Source organism: Cydia pomonella, chromosome 22 (assembly GCF_033807575.1).
Source record: "Cydia pomonella isolate Wapato2018A chromosome 22, ilCydPomo1, whole genome shotgun sequence".
Lineage (NCBI taxonomy): Eukaryota > Metazoa > Arthropoda > Insecta > Lepidoptera > Tortricidae > Cydia > Cydia pomonella.
This window is the reverse complement of record NC_084724.1, coordinates 8,391,613-8,411,772: the sequence shown is the minus strand read 5'-3', so window position 1 is coordinate 8,411,772 and position 20,160 is coordinate 8,391,613. Positions and strand designations below refer to the sequence as shown.

Genomic DNA, 20,160 nt, shown 5'->3' with positions numbered 1-20,160 from the left:
TTTAAATATAGGCACTTACCCATCAGTTAGTAACAAACTAAAAACAATGTTGCCTTGTATGACACAAAATTGCTTCTTTCCACTATCTGATTAGTTGTAGGTACATACATAATATTGTACACTAACTTGTCTGCTTATGAGTTACAAATTGTTTCATAATAACTCAATACCCTTATAGTATATACGAAAGTGATCAATATAGTAAGTTATAATGTTTAAATATTAGGCAAAATAATATTTTACTGAATAAACTCCAAATCAGATGAGCGGCCCAAACGGGTCAATATTCTAAGTTATAGATAGACTAGCTAAAGAATGGGTTTTCTCATCTTTCTTCTAATAATGATCTGTAGTACCATTAACTTACTTTGGTGGGTCCTAGTGGGAATGATTATTCTCAGTTGTTACCAGTAAAATATTTTAATGTTCAATATTCACAAAAATATATAACACATAAATATACAGTGAGTTATTTTTTCCTTTGAAAGCCGTTTCAGTAAACGGCTCCAGAACTGAAAAAACATTTTAAAACAAAAAGGTATGAAATTAATAGTTCTTCAAAAAACATTCTAACAATACAGCTACTTCATAATTAAGTTTCTAGTATGTTAATACTGATAATTAAACATTTCAAATTTGTTTCTGTAGTTACCTCCTTCTCCTACTCCTCTGGAGTTTCAGGCGTACATAGGCTACGGAGACTGCTTATCATCAGGCGGGCCGTATGCTTGTTTGCCACTGACTTAGTATAAAAACCTGTAGTAAAATAAGAACAAATCAGCGGTGCCACTATGGTTCTATTTTTATCACTTGTCACTATGCCCATCACTTTCGCACTTACATACATACTTGTTAGAATGTGACAGGCGTGGTGACAAATGATAAAGAGTTGACCTTAGCCCTACAGAGAAAGTTAAACTACAATCATTAGTCTTATCAGCGGTGGCATCATGGCTCCATTTTTATCACTTGTCACTATGCCTGTCACTTTCGCGCTTACATATTTGTTAGAACGTGACAGACATGGTGACAAATGATAAAGAGTCGACCATCTTAGCCCTACAGGTCTTATCCATTAAATAAGTGCGAGAAAATTTACTTATCTTAGATGAGTTTTCTGTTTATTTTTTTTCTTTGATGACTCATTCTTTGATAATTTATTTTGACATTTATTAGTGATCTCATGTGTAATATAAGAATTGCTTCATTGTTAATAATAATATAATATGTTATGAGTTATGATTATGAATAATAAGATATTATATGCTGTGCCCTTGCAGGGTCCATGTGAGACATTGTATATCATGTATAACATCTATACTGTACCATGGTTGCAATAAAGAATGATTATGATTATGATTTAGTACATTGTGTAGTCCATACTAATATTTACTGTTGAAAACAACACATTTGTTATTATTTATGATTGGATTTTATATTATTTATTTACTGGGTTAGATGTGTTTGACTGCTTTTTATCTGAACCAAAAACCCAATAATTGGTATAAAATAATAGTTTGTTATGTTTATTTAAGCAAGGCCTGTACTTTCAAGGTAGTAAATAAAAAATTAAAAAGAAATATTTTTTATTTCTATAGTTCATAAATAATGCTCCTTTTGTGACCGATCAGAAAGACACTTTACCCCCAATTTTAAATTCTACATTGTAGTGCAGAGATTGTTAGCAGAAGTTGCTAAATTGCTACCTAGGTTTATGGTTGAAACATTCAAAATATTTTAGAGGATAGTGGACGACCACTTCCCCCATTTTCCTCCCTCAATATTGACATTATGAATAATATTTTTAAACAATTTCATGTATATTAACCATATATAGCTATGCCCCTTTGTTTTCCTCTTTTCGATTTATTATTATTAGGTATAAGATAGGAGCAAAATGAGAAGGTACTTAGCATCGCACGTTTACCCAGTATCACAGCAGTCTTGAAACAGAGACGCTTACGGTGGTTGGGGCACGTGCACAGGATGGAGCCCTCTCGTTTGCCACGTAAGGGCTCCTCTACACGATGGCCCAGCGTAGGCCAGTCCAAGGGACGCAGCTATGCGGTGAAATGAGATAGCAATATCACTTGCTCCCTCTAACGCATAAATGCGTCCCTAGGACTGGCCTACGCTGGGCCATCATGTAGAGGAGCCATAAGACTATCCTAAGCGAAGTAGCGCACGCGAAACGACCGGTTGGGCGACCAATGCTTCGTTTAAAGGATAGCGCAAAGCGAGATATGTTGTCCTTCCGGATCGATCCCACCAACTGGGAAAGGGAGGCTGAAGACCGCGAGCACTGGAGGAAGACCCTGGGAGATGGAGTAGTTGCACACGATGAAGCATGGCTTAAACTCCTTCACACTAGGCGAGAACTGAGACACCAGCGCGCTGTTTTCCCACCTTCGTCACCGGGCATGACATTCTCCTGCCCGCCATGCGGTCGCGGCTGCCGCTCTCGAATTGGGCTTACTAGTCATTTACGTAAGTGCCTTAATGTTATGGGCGCTGTTCAAACCATCATTTAATTGATGTTAAAGGCCAAATGATGTGGAACAAAATACAAATTCCATACAATTATCAAAAACACTTATAATATTTGAAAAATCTTAAAAAATCAAACAAAGGGGCATACGTATTATTTATATACATAAAAGGGTGTAGCAGGATAGCCTAGGAAAAATTGCCCCCAGCGATTTTGGGCCGAAACTGTAATCATACGATGCCTTTTGGGGAGGTTATACTCTGCACAAAGTTTCATCCCTCTGTTACCCCCTGGGGGTGAAAAACACCCGATTAACCCCAAAACTGTTTTAATTATTTTTTCCTAAACTATGAAAGTGACGAATTTCAAATTTCGTACAAATATTAATAAGACTAAAAGCTATGTGCTAAAAAAATATTAACCCCCTAACCATTTAAATTCTTGTAAAAAAAACAAAAATGAAAAAAGAATCATCCTGTATCTCAAGTTTGGCTCACGGTACACACACCATTTTTTTTTTAAATGTACCAATTTATATTCTATATTATATAAAAGTTTCATGGACCTACTCCAGAAGGAACATTGCGAAATTAAAATAAACGTACTATTTCGTAGCCACTAATCATTATACTCGTATCATGCTTAATACGCAACGTCTCGGACCCGAAACCAAGATAATTTTAAAAAACCGGCCAAGAGCATGTCGGGCCACGCTCAGTGTAGGGTTCCGTAGTTACTCTTCCGTCACAATAAGCTAAACTGGAGCTTTAAGTATAGTAAATTGTTAACCAAGGGATGAAACGGTACCTTTCACGCGAGTTAAACAAATAGGCAAATTTGCATAATCAGTACCTAATTAAAGTATGTCTTTTTACTATGAAGGGGAAACTTTTTGCGATAACTCAAAAACAGCTAAACTGATCATGTCCGCTATAGTTTTCATTTAATGTCTTTCTTAAGCTCTACTTCCACGATTTTTTTCATTTTTTTTGGACCTATGGTTCAAAAGTTAGAGGGGGGGACACATTTTTTTTTCTTTCGGAGCGATTATCTCCGAATATATTCACTTTATCAAAAAATGTTTGTTGAAGACCCCTATTAGTTTTGAAATACCTTTCCAACGATACTCCACACTGTAGGATTGAAGCAAAAAACAAAAATTCACCCCCACTTTACGTGAAGGGGAGGTACCCTCAAAAAAAAAATTAGATTTTATTGTACGACTTTGTCGGCTTTATTGATTTACATATCCATGCCAAATTTCAGCTTTCTAGCACTAACGACCACGGAGCAAAGCCTCGGACAGACAGACAGACAGGCAGACGGACATGGCGAAACTATAAGGGTTCCTAGTTGACTACGGAACCCTAAAAATGTTTTTATAAATACAAATGAGTTTGATTCATACTTCTTTATCCCCACCTTTTTCAAATCGGGCACGAGCAGCGCCAGCGGTCCGATCGCAAGCCATTGTTTATTAATAATGCAAGGCTCTTAGTGGGAGTTCAATGAATAGTACGCACCAAAGAGCCAATACATATTAATTTCGCAATGTTATTCCTTCTGGAGTAGGTCCATGAAACTTTTGTATCATGTAGAATATAAACTGGTTCATTTTTGAAAAAAAAAATGGTGTGGTACCATGAGCCAAACTTGATATACAGGTTGATTCTTTTTTTATTTTTGTTTTTTTTACAAGAGTTTAAATGGTTAGGGGGTTAATATTTTTTTAGCACATAGATCAATCATAGATCTTATTAATATTTGTACAAAATTTGAAATTCGTCACTTTCATAGTTTAGGAAAAAATAATTAAAACAGTTTTGGGGTTAGTCGGGTGTTTTTCACCCCCAGGGGGTAACAGAGGGATGAAACTTTGTGCAGAGTATAACCTCCCCAAAAGGAATCGTTTGATTACAGTTTCGGCCCAAAATCGCTGGGGCAATTTTTCCTAGGCTATCCTGCTACAATTGGAAAATCAATATATTTAAATTTTTCATTGCAATAATTTTCATATAATGTCAATTGTGCTGCGTCACGCTCTCCCCAAATAATCTTATTACATAAGTACTATATTACTTGTAATATTATTATTTCTAATTAAATTTAAATTACAAACTAATTCTAACGGATGATGGTCCGACCAGTACACGTCATAATGTATTTTTATACTCCGTATTAGTTTCCGTGCCGCTTCAGATACTACACAGTGATCCAGCCAGCTTTTAGTACCATTAATATCACTAACATAGGTGTATGTATCCGAGGCCACTCCTAGAATGTCTATGTCCGCACATTGCCATCTAACATCCGCACAAAAGTCTAACAACTCCTTACCGAATCGTCTGCCCGGGTGAGCGTTGAAATCCCCTAATATGAAGACGCAGTCTACCTGGCACTCCTCCACTATTGCCGCCATTTCCCCTAGGCATTCCGTAAATTCGGTAAGAGTCTCCGCAGAATCGACGGGCATGTACACAGAGAACACCAAGAGCGAACGATCCGATAACACTATCTTTACAGCAGCGAGTCGCGCACTTTTACAATGCACAATCGAAACCGATGTAAATAAACATTTCCGCCACAATAACGCCACACCGTGCACCGCCGTACGGCCTACCGCGTAAAATCCCAGCTCCAGTATCGACCGCCGATGCTACACCCTTTCGTAAAAATATTGTCACCGAAATTTAAATGCGACTTTCCTCACTCCAGTGAGTGAGACAAGCTTTCGTCATAATGATGATGCCTTTCATTCATGAATGTAAATAAATGTGGTTAACTTTACTTGATGTTTAATTTTATTAACCTTTAATAATGAACTCACTACTGAGGTGAAAAGTTGCGTGTCACACGAGAGCAGTTATTTTACATCTCGTGTTTTTAACTCCCTCGCTACGCTCAAGATTCTAACTTAGAATCACTCGCTTCGTGATGCAATTATAGAATCTTTCGCTTACTCAAAATCAACACTCGCAAGAAAAACCAACTTTCCTGTCTTGTTGCACAAATAACTATGTACAGTACATATGGTGCTACTTTACCGCACTAGTGCGAAAATTAGCGTATTACGTTACTGTGTCGAACATTTAAAGGCCCATATGTACTGTAAAACGTTGTACGATACATGTGCAAATAGGTAATTCGCAACTCGTGCCGATTTAAAACACTCCCTTCGGTCGTGTTTTAATTTATCGCCACTCGTTTCGAATTTCCTATTTTCGCACTAGTATCGTAATGTACTATTACAGTACATACGGTGCTACTATAGTGTTACGCACTAGTGTGTAAATTAGCACATTATGTAACTAAGTATGTCGAAAATTTAAAGGGTCATATGTACTGTAAAACGTTGTACGACACATGTGCGAATAGGTAATTCGCAACTCTTGTCGATTTAAAAGACTCCCTTCGGTCGTGTTTCAATTTATCGCCACTAATGTATCGTAAATAACTATTATACAATCGTGATATAATAAATAAATATTATAGGACATTATTACACAAATTGACTAAGTCCCACAGTAAGCTCAATAAGGCTTGTGTTGAGGGTAATTGGTTAGTCTTATTTGCAGGCAATAACGGACCAGCGTTGGACCAAAAATGTTACGTCATGGAAAGGGCCACTAGGGAAACGGGGTATAGGAAAACCTGTTACTAGATGGGAAGACGAAATAAAAAATATAGCTGGTCAAAACTGGATGCGAATAGCTCAAGATAGAGATGAGTGGAAAACTCTGGAGGAGGCCTTCACCTGTGAAGACGGGGTTCTTGCTACATATTAAAATTCATTTTGAAATAGTTTTAGAGCTGCCATTGGGAAGCTATAAGTAATTAAGTTTGCTTATAGTTTTTTGATGTTGGTTCTAAAATTATTTTAACTTAACTCTAAACAACAATGTTAAAATTTCGCAAGAAATAAAAGGCTATTTTATTTTATTTATTTATTATTTATTTGCAGGTTCATACATTTGCCATTTAATGCAAGTAGCTAATGTATGAACTCGCAATAAACACTAATCAATGTATAAACAGACCCCAATGTCAGCCTCACATACCTGAATGGGCTGTGTGCCACACTTTCCATGCTGACCTTACATGAAGTTGAATTGAACATAGGTACAGTTAGCTGCAAAAAGTATGTATCGAAAGAATTGTACTTGGTACTACACTCTTATTACGCTGCGGGCTTAGCATGGTCTTAGTTATCACGCGATATGGTGACAATCTTGTTGTTAAAATGACAGTTTTTTCTTCGATTTTATCGTTCACACTACGGTTGCAGACGATAATAGGAGTTATCCACATTTGACAGCGATAGATGACAATCGACAATTTGCATAACATGGTCGTCGGATAATTTGACACATTATCCCATTTTGGCAGTTCAATATAGTTAATTTTATCTACGTGCTTCTTAGGTCACGACAAGCGTTGTCGTGGATGCAAAGCTCATGAAAAAACCTATGTTAAGGTATAAATTATCAGTAAGTATCCGTTTTTCTATGATTTTATTGAGTGTTAGTTATTGAGTGTTAGTTAGTTAGTTAGTAGTGTAACTCCTCTGGAGTTGCAGGTGTACATAGGCTACGGAGACTGCTTACCATCAGGCGGGGCCGTATGCTTGTTTGCCACCGACGTAGCAAAAAAAAAAAAAAGTTCCGCTGCATATAATATTGTCAATATTTTCTTTGCAGGGATGTCGAGATTTTTTTTCTTCCAGCTCGCAACTGCTGCAGAGGAAAAAGAAAGAAGAAGGATTCAGCGACGATCTTTGAGGGACGCTGCAAACCCCTTTGATATGCCGGACGAAGAGTTCCGTCATATAGACAGAGTACGAAAGGAGTTAGTGTTATATATTTGTGAAGAACTCAACGCCGACCTCCAGCCTCACAAGGGTGATGAATTGCCATCTCACCTTAAGGTAAAGCTATAATATTGCAGTGTTGCTCATATAGTACCAAAAGTTTGTATGTTAAGATACCGCACAATCACACAAAATTAGCTGATACAAATATTTGGGTGAAATTGTTGTTTATAACATAACAGAGGTGCTACATTATACCTTAAAATTTAAATATTTCTTAAGCGAAAAAAATTACTTAAATAATTAAGCTGTGTACAACTACTTAAATAAGATTCTAACAGCATTACATCTGCTGGCTGATGGCAATTATCAACACGGGACTGGTCAGGATCATGGTTTATCTATTGGTCAGACGACTGTAAGCCACAGTATCTCGAACAATTTGTAGATGCTGTGAACAGAAGGTATGTTTATTGGACCACTGAACTACTAGGCATCAAAAACTGTGAGAGTATACTAGGGCTATCTTAGTAGTTTTTACTTTTTTGAATAAGCATCAGTGTTGATGTATTGTGTAATGAGATAGGTATTGTTTGATAGTTATGTTCAGGTAGTTAGTTACATTGGATACATAATCTGGAATTGCAATACTAGCTAGGTTTGACTTAGGTTAAGTTCTAAAACGTGCCATCTAAAATATGCTCCTTTTTACAGACTTAAAGACCAATGGATAATAGTTTTTCCTGGAACTGATCGGTCCCGACGATCAGTTGCCTCAGGATTTGAGGATGCATATGGTCTGCCAAATATCTTGGGTGTAGTAGACTGCACTCAAGTGAAAATATTTCCCACCTGTGCCACACGGAGTGCAATATCTGAATCGGAAAGGCGTTCACGCTCTTAATGTACAGCTAGTAAGTTTCAATTTTAGTTACAAATAATGATTTTTTTATATTAATCATAAAATCCTCATCACTGACCACAATGTATGTATATTATAATTAAATAAAGAAATATAAATACTATGGGACAATCTAACACAAATCGACTAAGATAATGATGTACCTAATCTAGATTGATTATAATAATTCATTAAAATAATAACTTATATGTTACTACTTGGTTGTCACCAATTCTCAAATAAGAATATAAATAACCTTATATCTTCAGATTGCAGATGTCAACTGTAAGATCTTGGCAGTAAACACGAGGTTTCCTGGCCGTGTGCACGACTCTTTCATATTTAACAATTCGTCCATTTAGGATGAATTAAGAAGATTGTACAATGGCCACATTGGGGAGTATTTCCTTCTGGGTAAGCAGAAAATTGTGTATCTGTACCTAGTGTAAATTTATTCGATGGGGAGACGTGACGTACGCGTTTGCGTTAACTGTCATTTTGTATGGAATTTTGAGTTTCCAAAACATCCCGCTTGGCGCGCTGTTTCTAAATCCCTTAGCACCACTTGCACCATTTCACTAACTCGGGGTTAACTGGTTAACCCTGGAGTTACCATGTTACCAGTACAATTTCACATTGGGTTAACGGTTTAACCGGTTAACCCCGGGTTATTGGAATGGGGCAAGTGCATGTTAGTAAATGTACTAAGATCACGACCACAGAATAAATAGTTCATGACTAAGTTAATATACCTATCATAATGTAAATAACCGGCCAAGAGCATGTCGGGCCACGCTCAGTGTAGGGTTCCGTAGTTACTCTTCCGTCACAATAAGCTAAACTGGAGCTTAAAGTGTAGTAAATGGTACCTTTCACCCGAGTTAAACAAATAGGCAAATTTGCATAATCAGTACCTAATTAAAGAAGTCTTTTTACTATGAAGGGAAAACTTTTTGCGATAACTCAAAAACAGCTAAACTGATCATGTCCGCTATAGTTTTCATTTAATGTCTTTCTTAAGCTCTACTTCCACGATTTTTTTCATATTTTTTGACCTATGGTTCAAAAGTTAGAGGGGGGGGACACATTTTTTTTTCTTTCGGAGCGATTATCTCCGAATATATTCACTTTATCAAAAAATGTTTCTTGAAAACCCCTATTAGTTTTGAAAGACCTTTCCAACGATACCCCACACTTTAGGGTTGAAGCGAAAAAAAAAAATTCACCCCCACTTTACGTGTAGGGGAGGTACCCTAAAAAAAATTAAAATTTTAGATTTTATTGTACGACTTTGTCGGCTTTATTGATTTATATATCCATGCCAAATTTCAGCTTTCTAACACTAACGACCACGGAGCAAAGCCTCGGACAGACAGACAGACAGACAGACAGACAGACAGACGGACACGGCGAAACTATAAGGGTTCCGTTTTATGCCATTTGGCTACGGAACCCTAAAAAGGCATAAGCAAGGGGGAAGTTTCGTTAGTTGTTCAGATGATTAAGTATTATGTAACCAAAAAATAATAATTTCAGGTGACTCGGGTATGCTCTTGAGCCATGGCTCATGACGCCAGTGCTGAATCCTGCCCCGGGAAGCCCAGAAGCAAGGTACACGGTCTGGCACTGTCGCGTGCGCAACACGATCAAGCGTACCAATGGGTACCTCAAAAACGTATTCCGGTGCCTGGGCCACGACCGCGTCTTACACTACAGCCCGACGAAGGCATCGTCAATAATAAATGCATGTTGCGTAGTATACAACATAATGCAACATTATAGGTAAGTGAGCTTAACATTGCAGATTCTCATCAGTGATAGAGAGGTTAGATAAGTAACGAAATTTTCTTGTTTCGCGGTAGACCCTCAGGGCCTCCGCTAGCTGACGCGGACGCCCGCCGCGTGCGCACGCTCGCGGGTCCTGCTCCCAGGCCAATTCCGTCGCACGCGCCCGCGCCACTTAGCGCTATTCATACAATTTGTTATTAGACGGGGCGTCCGTTCGGATAATCCGCGTCAGCTAGCGGAGGCCCTCAGATTGTGATGGATTGTGGTAGTTGTGACCCCTACGCAGAGTTTCGCGTAATATTCCCTATTAAATGAAGATAAGGGCAAATGGAAATAAATTTCATTGTTCAGCGATTGATGAAGAAAGTTTCACATTTTTACTCTTTATAGTGAGGATTAGATTTCTTCTTTAAATTCTAATATTCTTACCGATGTTCTCCTTTTTCTTGCAGAAATGTTCCCGAGGAAATCGTAGGAGATATTGATGAAGACGCTCCTCAAGAACTTCCTCATCGTCATGCGCAAAACGGACTACTATTAAGAGTGGCGCAGGAAAAGCGTGCGCGTCTAATAAATACATATTTTGCTTATTACTATGTTTATTCTGATACAAATACCTACCTAATATACAAAACGTAGAAAAATGCGCAATGCTTTAGATTCCCTTAACTTTGTTATGGCTACAGGAAAAATGGAAAGAGTTAACCATATTATAAAATGTGTATGAACCAAATCCCTTTATCCCGCTCTATGTAGTAATATACTAAATAAGTATGTATTTTCTTTCAAGAAATGTAATCAGAACATTATTTTACTAATAAAACACAGTTTTCAAAATCAGTAAACTTTAATTCCTTTTGCTCGGAAAACAAATAGGTAAAAACTCAAAAACGCCCCGAAAACCCCCATATAGCAAATTTAATTGAAATCATTTGAGCCATTTTCGAGATCACCGTAATCATTGACATATATCTAAGGACGGGCCTTATGGGCAATAAGAATAACCGGTCAAGTGCGAGTTCGTTTACCTCGCACACCGAGGGTTCCGTACAAACTTCAAATTTTCTCATGAAAGACTTGACCAATGTAAAAAAAACAATTTTCATTCTTAAACTTCGGAGATGAGAGAGGGGGGGGGGATGGTATTATTTTCACATTTTCCTTCATACGTAAATTTTTTTTTTCACAATGAAAATAAAAAATTGTTTTGTAATTTTCAATTTGAGCTCTTTCAAATGATACCCCACTTGACCTATTTAACTAGACTTTGCAATTTTACCCCCTCTTCATATTGGGAATTTTCCATTATTAATACTTACAAATAAATAAAATAAATACACATCCAATATGTTTGGGTCAGCGTTATTCATTACTATTCCAAATTTCACATCGATAGCTTAAGTACTTCTCGAGATATTTAGCAATAGCACCATAAGGGTTCCTTTTGTACCTTTTTGGTACGGAACCCTAATAAACATACGGTGTGTATTTTTGATATGGCCGCAAACGTAAACTAGACGGAGGGTGCGAGGACAGCGCTTAGCTCAGACGTCTTCCTCTTCCATTATAACTGTGTCTTCCAAGTTCTCAATAATCTCGGTGTCCTCCAATGTGTTAATACTGGAACAATACCAAAATATAATTTATAATAATAATTAAGAAGTGGGTCCTTTATTCAAGGTACGAGATATTAACGGTGATTACTTTTGAAGCCACATCCATATATGTGTGTAAGTTGAGTCTCTCGAGCAACTCGCAGATGGCGTTGCAATCGTTTAAAAAACATGTCACTAGGTACAACAAACCCAAAGGAACAAAACCGACATTAGACGATTCGATGGTAATCCCAGCCAGTGTAGACGTGCCTCGGCCGAGGCGGCGCACTAGGCGAGGAAAACGCGCGCTCCGCCTCGTCCGAGGCACGTCTACACTGGCCGTTTTGTGCGTGAGGAAGTTGCCTGGCGCGTATGCTCGCTCTGTGTGGACCCGGCTATTTGAGTTACTTTTGTTTGGTGACTAACTAATCAAAGATGAAATAAGATTTACCACAATTATGAATGAGGAGTAGAAATTCACGATAAAAAAGCTATGCATTTGACATTTCGAAAGACCTCCGTCTACACTAGCACCCCTAGTGGCGAAATTAAACGCGGTAGCACTCATTCGGGCGTTAATAATATTGTATTCCAAAGGCTCTCATACACGAAAATAAGATCTTGCTCCTTGGAAAGGTCAGAGGATGAACCTATAATTAGTCAGGTAGTTCAACCTCAGGGTAGGAGTGCTTGTTCATTCGTTCGCGTGTTATTACTAGTACATACTACTTAAACAATAAATAATACGTTTATTTGTTAGTTGATATGAGCAAAGAAAATTTGAAATAGAGGTGGATTGTCAATGAAAATTTTGTAGCTACAGCAGATTTACTGCCATCTTTAGGCACACGATTAAAACTTTTAGAACGCCATTTGACTTTGATCCTTATTCTTTTACTGATGTGTCAAATTTGTTAAATATCAGAAAGGGGCGCCATATTACCGGGCATAACCCGGCCCGGGCCTTTGATCTATTAGATGGCGCCACTTTTTGATATTTAACAAATTATACACATATCAGTGTACGGATAAGGATCAAAGTCAAATGACGTTCTAAAAGTTTTAATCATGTGTCGAAAAATTGCAGTAAATTTACTGTGGCTACAAAGGTTTCTTTGAGAATCCACCTGTTTCAAATTTTCGGTCGGCGACACCTTGTAACTCATGAGGCCCTGGTACTCGCTACTTGCTAAATTAATTTTTTGGACAGTTTTTTCTCAATTTTGGCCACCGTAGCCTACGGAGACTAACAAGCAACGCTAAGCGGTCTTCGTAGTCTATGGGTGTTGCTATATTACGGGTGTCACATGCGTGTTTCTGACTTATGACGTAATTATTTTTACTATAAATAAAATAAATAAAATAAGCCTTTATTGCTGTTCTACAGTGATAACAATATTAGGTTTTTCTTTTCCGACGACTGAGTTTTGTAACAACAGCTTGTCTTTCGACAAAGGCCTCCTCTAAAGAGTTCCATTTCTCCCTATCTCTTGCGAGTCTCGTCCATCCTGGGCCGGCCACTTTCCTGAGGTCATCTTCCCAGCGTTTCCATTGGCCACCCTGGTTCCTTTCACAACCTATTGGGCACCATTCTGTTATCTTCCTAGTCCATTTATCAGTTTTTTCTCTTATCATGTGTCCTGCCCACTTCCATTTTAGTGTTTTACATACTTTGTTCGCATCTTTGAATTTGGTGATACCTTAATTTTGTTTAATTTTATTTATCTATTCTTTTTACTCCAATTACACTTCTCTCTATTCCATTTTGGCATACTTTAATTTTGTTGGTTAATTTTTCAGTTAGTGACCATGTTTGGCAACCGTATGTTAAACACGGAAGGATGCATGTGTTAAAGACTTTCCTTTTTTCCTTTATTGGCATGTCTTGGTTTTTCATTACTTCACTAAGTGACCAAAATCTTTTCCAAGTGTTGGCAATTCTTCTATCAATTTCTTTAGCCATAGTATCACTGGTCGCTATTAGCTGACCCAAGTATACATACTCGTCAACATAGTCTATTTTTTCCTTATTTACCATGATGGTGTGACTATGTGAACCGTTAGTCATAATTTTGGTTTTGTTTGTGTTCATTGAAAGGCCAGCTACTATGCTTTGGTCTGATAGTTGTTGTAGCATTTGTTCTAGATTTTCTGGACATTCTGAGAATAGAATCAAATCGTCTGCAAAACGCAAATGATTCAGATTTTCGCCATTTATGTTGAGTCCATTATTATTCCATTCCAGATTTCTGAATATCATCTCTAAGGCCGCCGAGAACAACTTAGGAGAAATTGGATCACCTTGTCGGACTCCTCTTTCTATAGAGAACTCTTTTCCCGTTGCTTCTAGTCTGATTTGGGCAGTGCTTTTGGAGTATATGTTTTTAAATAAGCGTATGTATTTTTCTTGGATTCCTTGAGTACGCAATGCTTCCCAGATGTAATCATGTTCTAAAGAATCGAAGGCTTTGTTGTAATCGACAAATCCTAGATAGTAGGTTTTATTGTATTCCCTGTACTTTTGTAGAACTTGTTTTAAAACATGGATGTGGTCGACGGTTGAATATTTGCTACGGATACATTACATTTTTACTATGCAACCAAATGAATATTTTGTTTGTTTCTGCGCCTCATTAAAAATTTTCAGTTCGTTCAGGATATCCTGTCAACATAAAATATGTTATAGCAAGTTTAAACTAAGTGGTATCACAGAGCACATAATAAATAGCGCCATCTACCACAATGGAGATTATCTGTTCTACATAACTACATTTACTTGTTCCAGCTCATACTAAAGTTGCACAAGAAAGCCTTCATATACCACTGATTTCTTACGGGCTCCCCGTATACCTACTTATTGTGGGAATACAGAATTTGAGTCAAACATATCCATACACAATTTACGGTATTAACAGCTTTATATCTTATTTCTGTTATGATAACTGACTCACACAAAATATAACTATAATAAGTTGTCAAATTTTATGAACATTTAACTATTAACAACAACCAACACCAGATTTGACTATTATGATACTACCAAACGCTGATATATACCGCACACGAATGAGAAGCTAATAGGTTACTTAGGATTGAATAAGTCTAGTGTTATGAAATATATTAGTAATAATAACATTGCCGTGTACCGTCCAGTCAAACATATGACCATGGTCAAGATTTCAAGATAAATAAAATTCCAGCCTTTCAATAAAATGCATGTTAATTATAAGTTTCATAATAACCCTCTTATGGGTAGTTGGTGGTGTTATTTTATTTAAACGGCACTGTACGATACGAGAAATCCCGAAATGTAGATTTTGCGATTGCTCGCGTATATATATATTTATTATTTGTATGTTTTATCAATACAAATAAGGTCAGATGGGGTAAGCGAAATATGGAGGCAAGAGAAACACTTGTAGGGAATGGTACGTCAAGTATGGAGCTTACAGGCTTTATGTATGCATTCTTACTGCCAAGTTACTGTTTTTCTTGTCCCAAGTTAAATAAACAATGTTTCTCGTACTCAACCTGATCTTAAAACAGAATTATTAGTTCATAAATTAATTAATTACTCTTAAAATATTATCATGCTCATGCTGCAGATGATTAATTGTGCTGTCGAAGGTGCCGGTTCCGTCGTGCAGTTGCGGGGCAAGTACACAGCTCTGTGTACGTGGATACGCGTGCAGGGCGCGGATCCACGTACACAGAGCTGTGTACTTGACGTGCAGGCAGGACAAGACGTGCGGGTTGGGCGGTTATTGCGGAACGAGCGAGAAGGGCGGGACGGGCATAGCGGGCGGAAAGGGCGGCAAGAGAGGGACGTTCGGGTAGTCCAGGACTTGTGGGCAGTACTGAATGCGTGGAGCGTATAGGGCTGGCAGAAGGAGAGGGAGACGAGGACAAATGAGAGGTGGAGAAGTGGGGTTGTTCGCTGAGCAAGGCCGCAGTAACGGTGGCGGTTGTTGGAACAACAACGAGATTTTCAGCAGTGGCAGAAAACGTGCTGCCAGCCACACTGTTCCCAGCACCCGAAAACTCAACGTAGTCGTCAATCTGAGGCAATGAGCACATGCAAGTTTAAAATATTTGTTATAAGAATGAAAACAAGCAAAAGATTGTAAAAACTTTTACCCGACTATGATTTTTTTCTTAACTATAGCACCTCTTCCTTGTCCAAAGTCAGTTAAATATTATTATGTAGTCTATGTCACCCCATAAAAATGAACCTATAAACACCTCATTCACCAAAATTGATTAGTAATTTATACACAACAAAAACATACCGGCATATATACGGCATCCATACGTAGACTGCTAAAATCATAACCCTTCCCATTCTCATAGTCGGGTAAAAATAATTCCGGTTAAACCAAACCAAAAACTTAAAAAGTAAATATATCTGAAAATGCTAGCTTCTGCAAGGGTGTCGCCAGCGGGGAGCAGGTGCCCACCTAGAGAATAAAATCTGTTGTCATTTATACATGATTAGCCGGGTCCACACAGAGCGAGCATACGCGTGAGGCAATATTCTCACGCACAAACTGGCCAGTGTAGACGTGCGCTCGGGCAAGGAAAACGCACGCGCCTCCTCGGTCGCTCTGTGTGGACTCGGCTATATAAATTCAACAATATTTATACCCATAGTCATAACTGCATGCGATTATGGCAAAATTAATACACTAACTATACTTATTAATAGTATTAAAACAGCTTTTACAGTACAGTCAGCGTCAAATACTTTGTAGCAACCAAAGTAGCCAAATAGTTCGGTACACCATATATTTAGTATGGTGTACTACGAAGTATTTGACGCTGACTGTACATATGGTACTACTTTACCGCACTAGTGCGAAAATTACCATATTACGTTACTGTGTCAAACATTTAAAGGGTACCTTATGTACTGTAAAACGTTGTACGATACATGTGCGAATAGGTAATTCGCAACTCGTGTCAATTTAAAACACTCCCTTCAGTCGTGTTTTAATTTATCGCCACTCGTTTCAAATTTTCTGACTTGTTATTATATGCCGATACTAAAATATACACCATTATTAAATCAAGTGATGATTGTATGAAACTTCAAGCTGATCTTGATAGACTGAGTTTATATTGTTCTATGAATGAACTGTACTTGAATGTCGAAAAATGCTGTGCCATTACATTTACAAGAAAACGCAATAAGATAGAGTATAATTATTCATTAAACAACAAAAATTTAAGGGTTTTGTCTGAAGTGAAGGACCTGGGGTTAAATCTTGATAGCGAACTACAATTTATTTCACATATTGACAAAATTTCAGCAAAAGCATACAGAATGTTGGGATTCATTTTCCGACAAAGCAGGGATTTTACAAACCCTAAGACTCTGCAACTTCTCTTTAACGCATTTGTTAGGTCCAACTTAGAATACGCTACTACAGTCTGGAATCCTCATTTCAATGTTCACATTAACACAATTCAAAAAATTCAGAACAAATTTATCAGAACAATGAAATTTAATATAAATTTAAATCTTTTTGCCCTGACAATTTCTCTCTTCAACCCCGTAGAGAAATTCGAGATCAGATATTTTTGTTCAAAATCATACATGGCCTTATTGATTCTCCCAATCTTTTGTCTAAAATTTCAATTCGATGTCCTGATCGGCGAACTCGCTCCACAAACCTATTTGCAATTAACTTTGGTCGTACTACATATGCAAGAAATAAGTTCTTAGCTAGAGCGTGTAGAACTTATAATGAAATTTTTTCTGATATTGATATATTCCATTTATCATTACAACAGTTTGTTTCTGTAATAAAATGTACAGCTAATAATAATATTGATTAGTTACTATATTTCAGCATACTTGCCAATTTGTTAATATTGTTTTCAACAGTTTGAGTTATTTGAGTTTTGCATGTTTTGATATTAATGTTAATTTCTGAGCAACATAATTGTTATTACTCATTAGTGGAAACTGTTTGGCTTGTGGATGTGTAATCTGATTAACTATGTGTGTTGTTTTTGCCTGTTTGTTTCCCAAAGGTTTAATTAAATAAATAAATTAACTATTTTTCGCACTTGTATCGTAATGTACTATTGCAATACATATTGTGCTACTTTACCGCCCTAGTGCAGTAACTAGCACTATACATGCATATATTGAAAAGTGCCATATGTACTGTAAGACGTTGTATGTACAATATATATGCAAAAAGGTAATTTCCTACTTTTTGCACTTGTATCGCAAAGTACTTTTAGAAACTACTTAGCCTGACATTAACTCAACAGATACAATAAACAAGACACAATAAACTCTTCATGGTCTTAGTTTAAGCAAAGAGAAATAAGAAAGCTTAGATTACTCACTTCATAAATATTATTAAGAAATTAAAATCAAATCAAATGTTCGACGACCGGTTTAGCCTAGTGGGTCACTACAGCAAAACTATACATATTAAATACCTTTTTTAGAAAACATTATAATAAGCAACTGACTCTTTGACCTGCATTATCATGACCTCAGTAATCATTAAGATGTTAATTTTATTAGTTATTATACTTCATTTTATTACTATGCACAGATTGCACTGTAATTTCATTCAATATTATATAATTATAAAAAAGTGTCTTGTTTAGGAAGACTTCTATGCGGACTAAGTGATGGAAATCTTAACTATGGGAAGCATATTTACTTACCACTTTCCATGCCTGCACTGACTTATTGGGCCCGTGCTCCCTTAAGGCCTGTGCAAGGGCCTCCCATTGCGCCTCGTACCTCTGGGGTCCTTAGAGGCCCGTCAAATTCCCGGTTGGCGAACCGGGTGTGCTGTGACATGTATTCAACGAGCAATCTAATTTGTGCTGCGTTCGAGCGACTGAAAAAAAACAGTCACATAAGTTAACGATCAAAGGAACTGGCAAATAGCTATATTTTTCTGCAAATAAATTCTTTTTGTTTTGTGTAACTTACATTTTTGGATTTTTGGGTGGCATCCTTTCAAAAGTGGTAGCGGCGGTTTGGCCAAACACTTCACAGTAATAACACGCAAACTGCCGATAAAACTTTTCAAGTTGTCAAAATAGCAAACAACGGAACAACATAAACGGAAAAGGCTTTAATATTTCCTGAGGAGTAGTGGGCAACATATTTTCATCACTGTGATCACTGTCACACATTTTTATTTAGTATTATTCACGGTTTCACTCACAAAACAAAACTTTATGAGTTTTCAAACTTCAACAATGACTTCAACGCAGAGGAATACTCGTGGGCGTCCGTTGTAAAAAAAAATGTTTGTGTTTGCCTAACAATCACAGAACAGAGGGCCTACCGTGAACCACGTTCGACGTGTTGCCTCCCTGTCATACTTACGTACGAATTTATAAGTGCGACAGAGAGGCAACACGTCGAACGTGGTTCGCGGTAGGCCCTGACGCGTCGCAGCAGCGTGCAGCGTGTTTAAGTAGACCGAAGTATGACAGACGCCGCGACGGTATTACATTTCGAAACGCCACCGTTGGCAAATTTGCATTGAATTGAGTCTCCTTAAACAAGAAATATTTTATCGAAATATGTGAAGTTCTATTTTCAACATTTTTATAGTAGCGATAAAATTCGGTGGTTTTCCGATTAATATTATTTAGGAACGCACCGTAAATTTTATACTGCGTACTCAACTTGAATTTGCGTACTATTTTTAAGAGGTGCACGTAACGGAACGCAAAACCCATCTGGCAACACTGACTAAGATCTTTCAAAGATATTCTAACGTCAAAGTGACATTGGTCATCCGAATCGTGCAGCTTCTGTCAATTATACCACATACAAACGATATCTAATTGAGAACTTATCTATATCTAAACCAGAACTTAACGATCTCATATCTTTTCCGTATTGCATTTTTCGAATAGGGCCGTAAGATCTTTCAAAGATATTCTAACGTCAAAGTGACATTGGTCATCCGAATCGTGCAGCTTCTGTCAATTATACCACATACAAACGATATCTAATTGAGAACTTATCTATATCTAAACCAGAACTTAACGATCTCATATCTTTTCCGTATTGCATTTTTCGAATAGGGCCGCTAGCTAAGTCTTATCTCTGCGAAAACGCGCATTTTTGGGTTTTTATATATTTTCCGAGCAAACTTTTGTCTCCCAGATATTAAACTTTATATAAGTAAGTAGCTGTAGGATTATTAACCCTACTAAATTATAAGTACGAATGTTACTCTGTCTGTCTGTGTTCTGCCTATTCATGCTTAAACTGATAAACCGATTGAATGAGATTTGGCATGTTTGAAGCCCAGGGAAGGACTTTTCTTTACCTTTTGAACGCCACGCCTATCGTACGCGGCGTGTACTCGTAATCGTGAACCTTGTCGGTACGCATGAAGGTTGGTACTGGCCTGTTGCCGCGCGCGTCATATGACGTCTTTGGCGGTCAAAAGGTTAATCGTCATCATCACCACGCAGACGAGGAAAGGGAAAAAAATTAACGAGGGTTTGCTAAGTTTTATGATGACCGGCCTGGCCTAGAGGGTAGTGACCCTACCTATGAAGCCGATGGTCCTGGGTTCGAATT

At 37.6% G+C, this 20,160-nt stretch overlaps 1 protein-coding gene and 1 long non-coding RNA gene across 4 annotated transcripts in view; both read left to right on the top strand.

Moving 5' to 3' along the window:
* The window catches only part of LOC133530152 (transcription factor Sox-17-alpha-A), a 210,597-nt gene that overhangs the window by 57,392 nt on the left and 133,045 nt on the right, over positions 1-20,160 (top strand). The gene's annotated exons all lie outside the window — the stretch shown is intronic.
* On the top strand, positions 6,578-10,574 carry LOC133530169 (uncharacterized). Of its 3 annotated transcripts, XR_009801264.1 has the most exons (4): positions 6,578-6,975; positions 7,212-7,412; positions 8,010-9,978; positions 10,437-10,574. It is a non-coding gene; the product is annotated as an uncharacterized LOC133530169 (long non-coding RNA). The 3 variants fall into 3 exon arrangements; XR_009801265.1 differs by lacking the exon at positions 6,578-6,975 and having other exon boundaries at positions 7,176-7,412; XR_009801263.1 differs by lacking the exons at positions 6,578-6,975; positions 7,212-7,412 and having other exon boundaries at positions 7,969-9,978.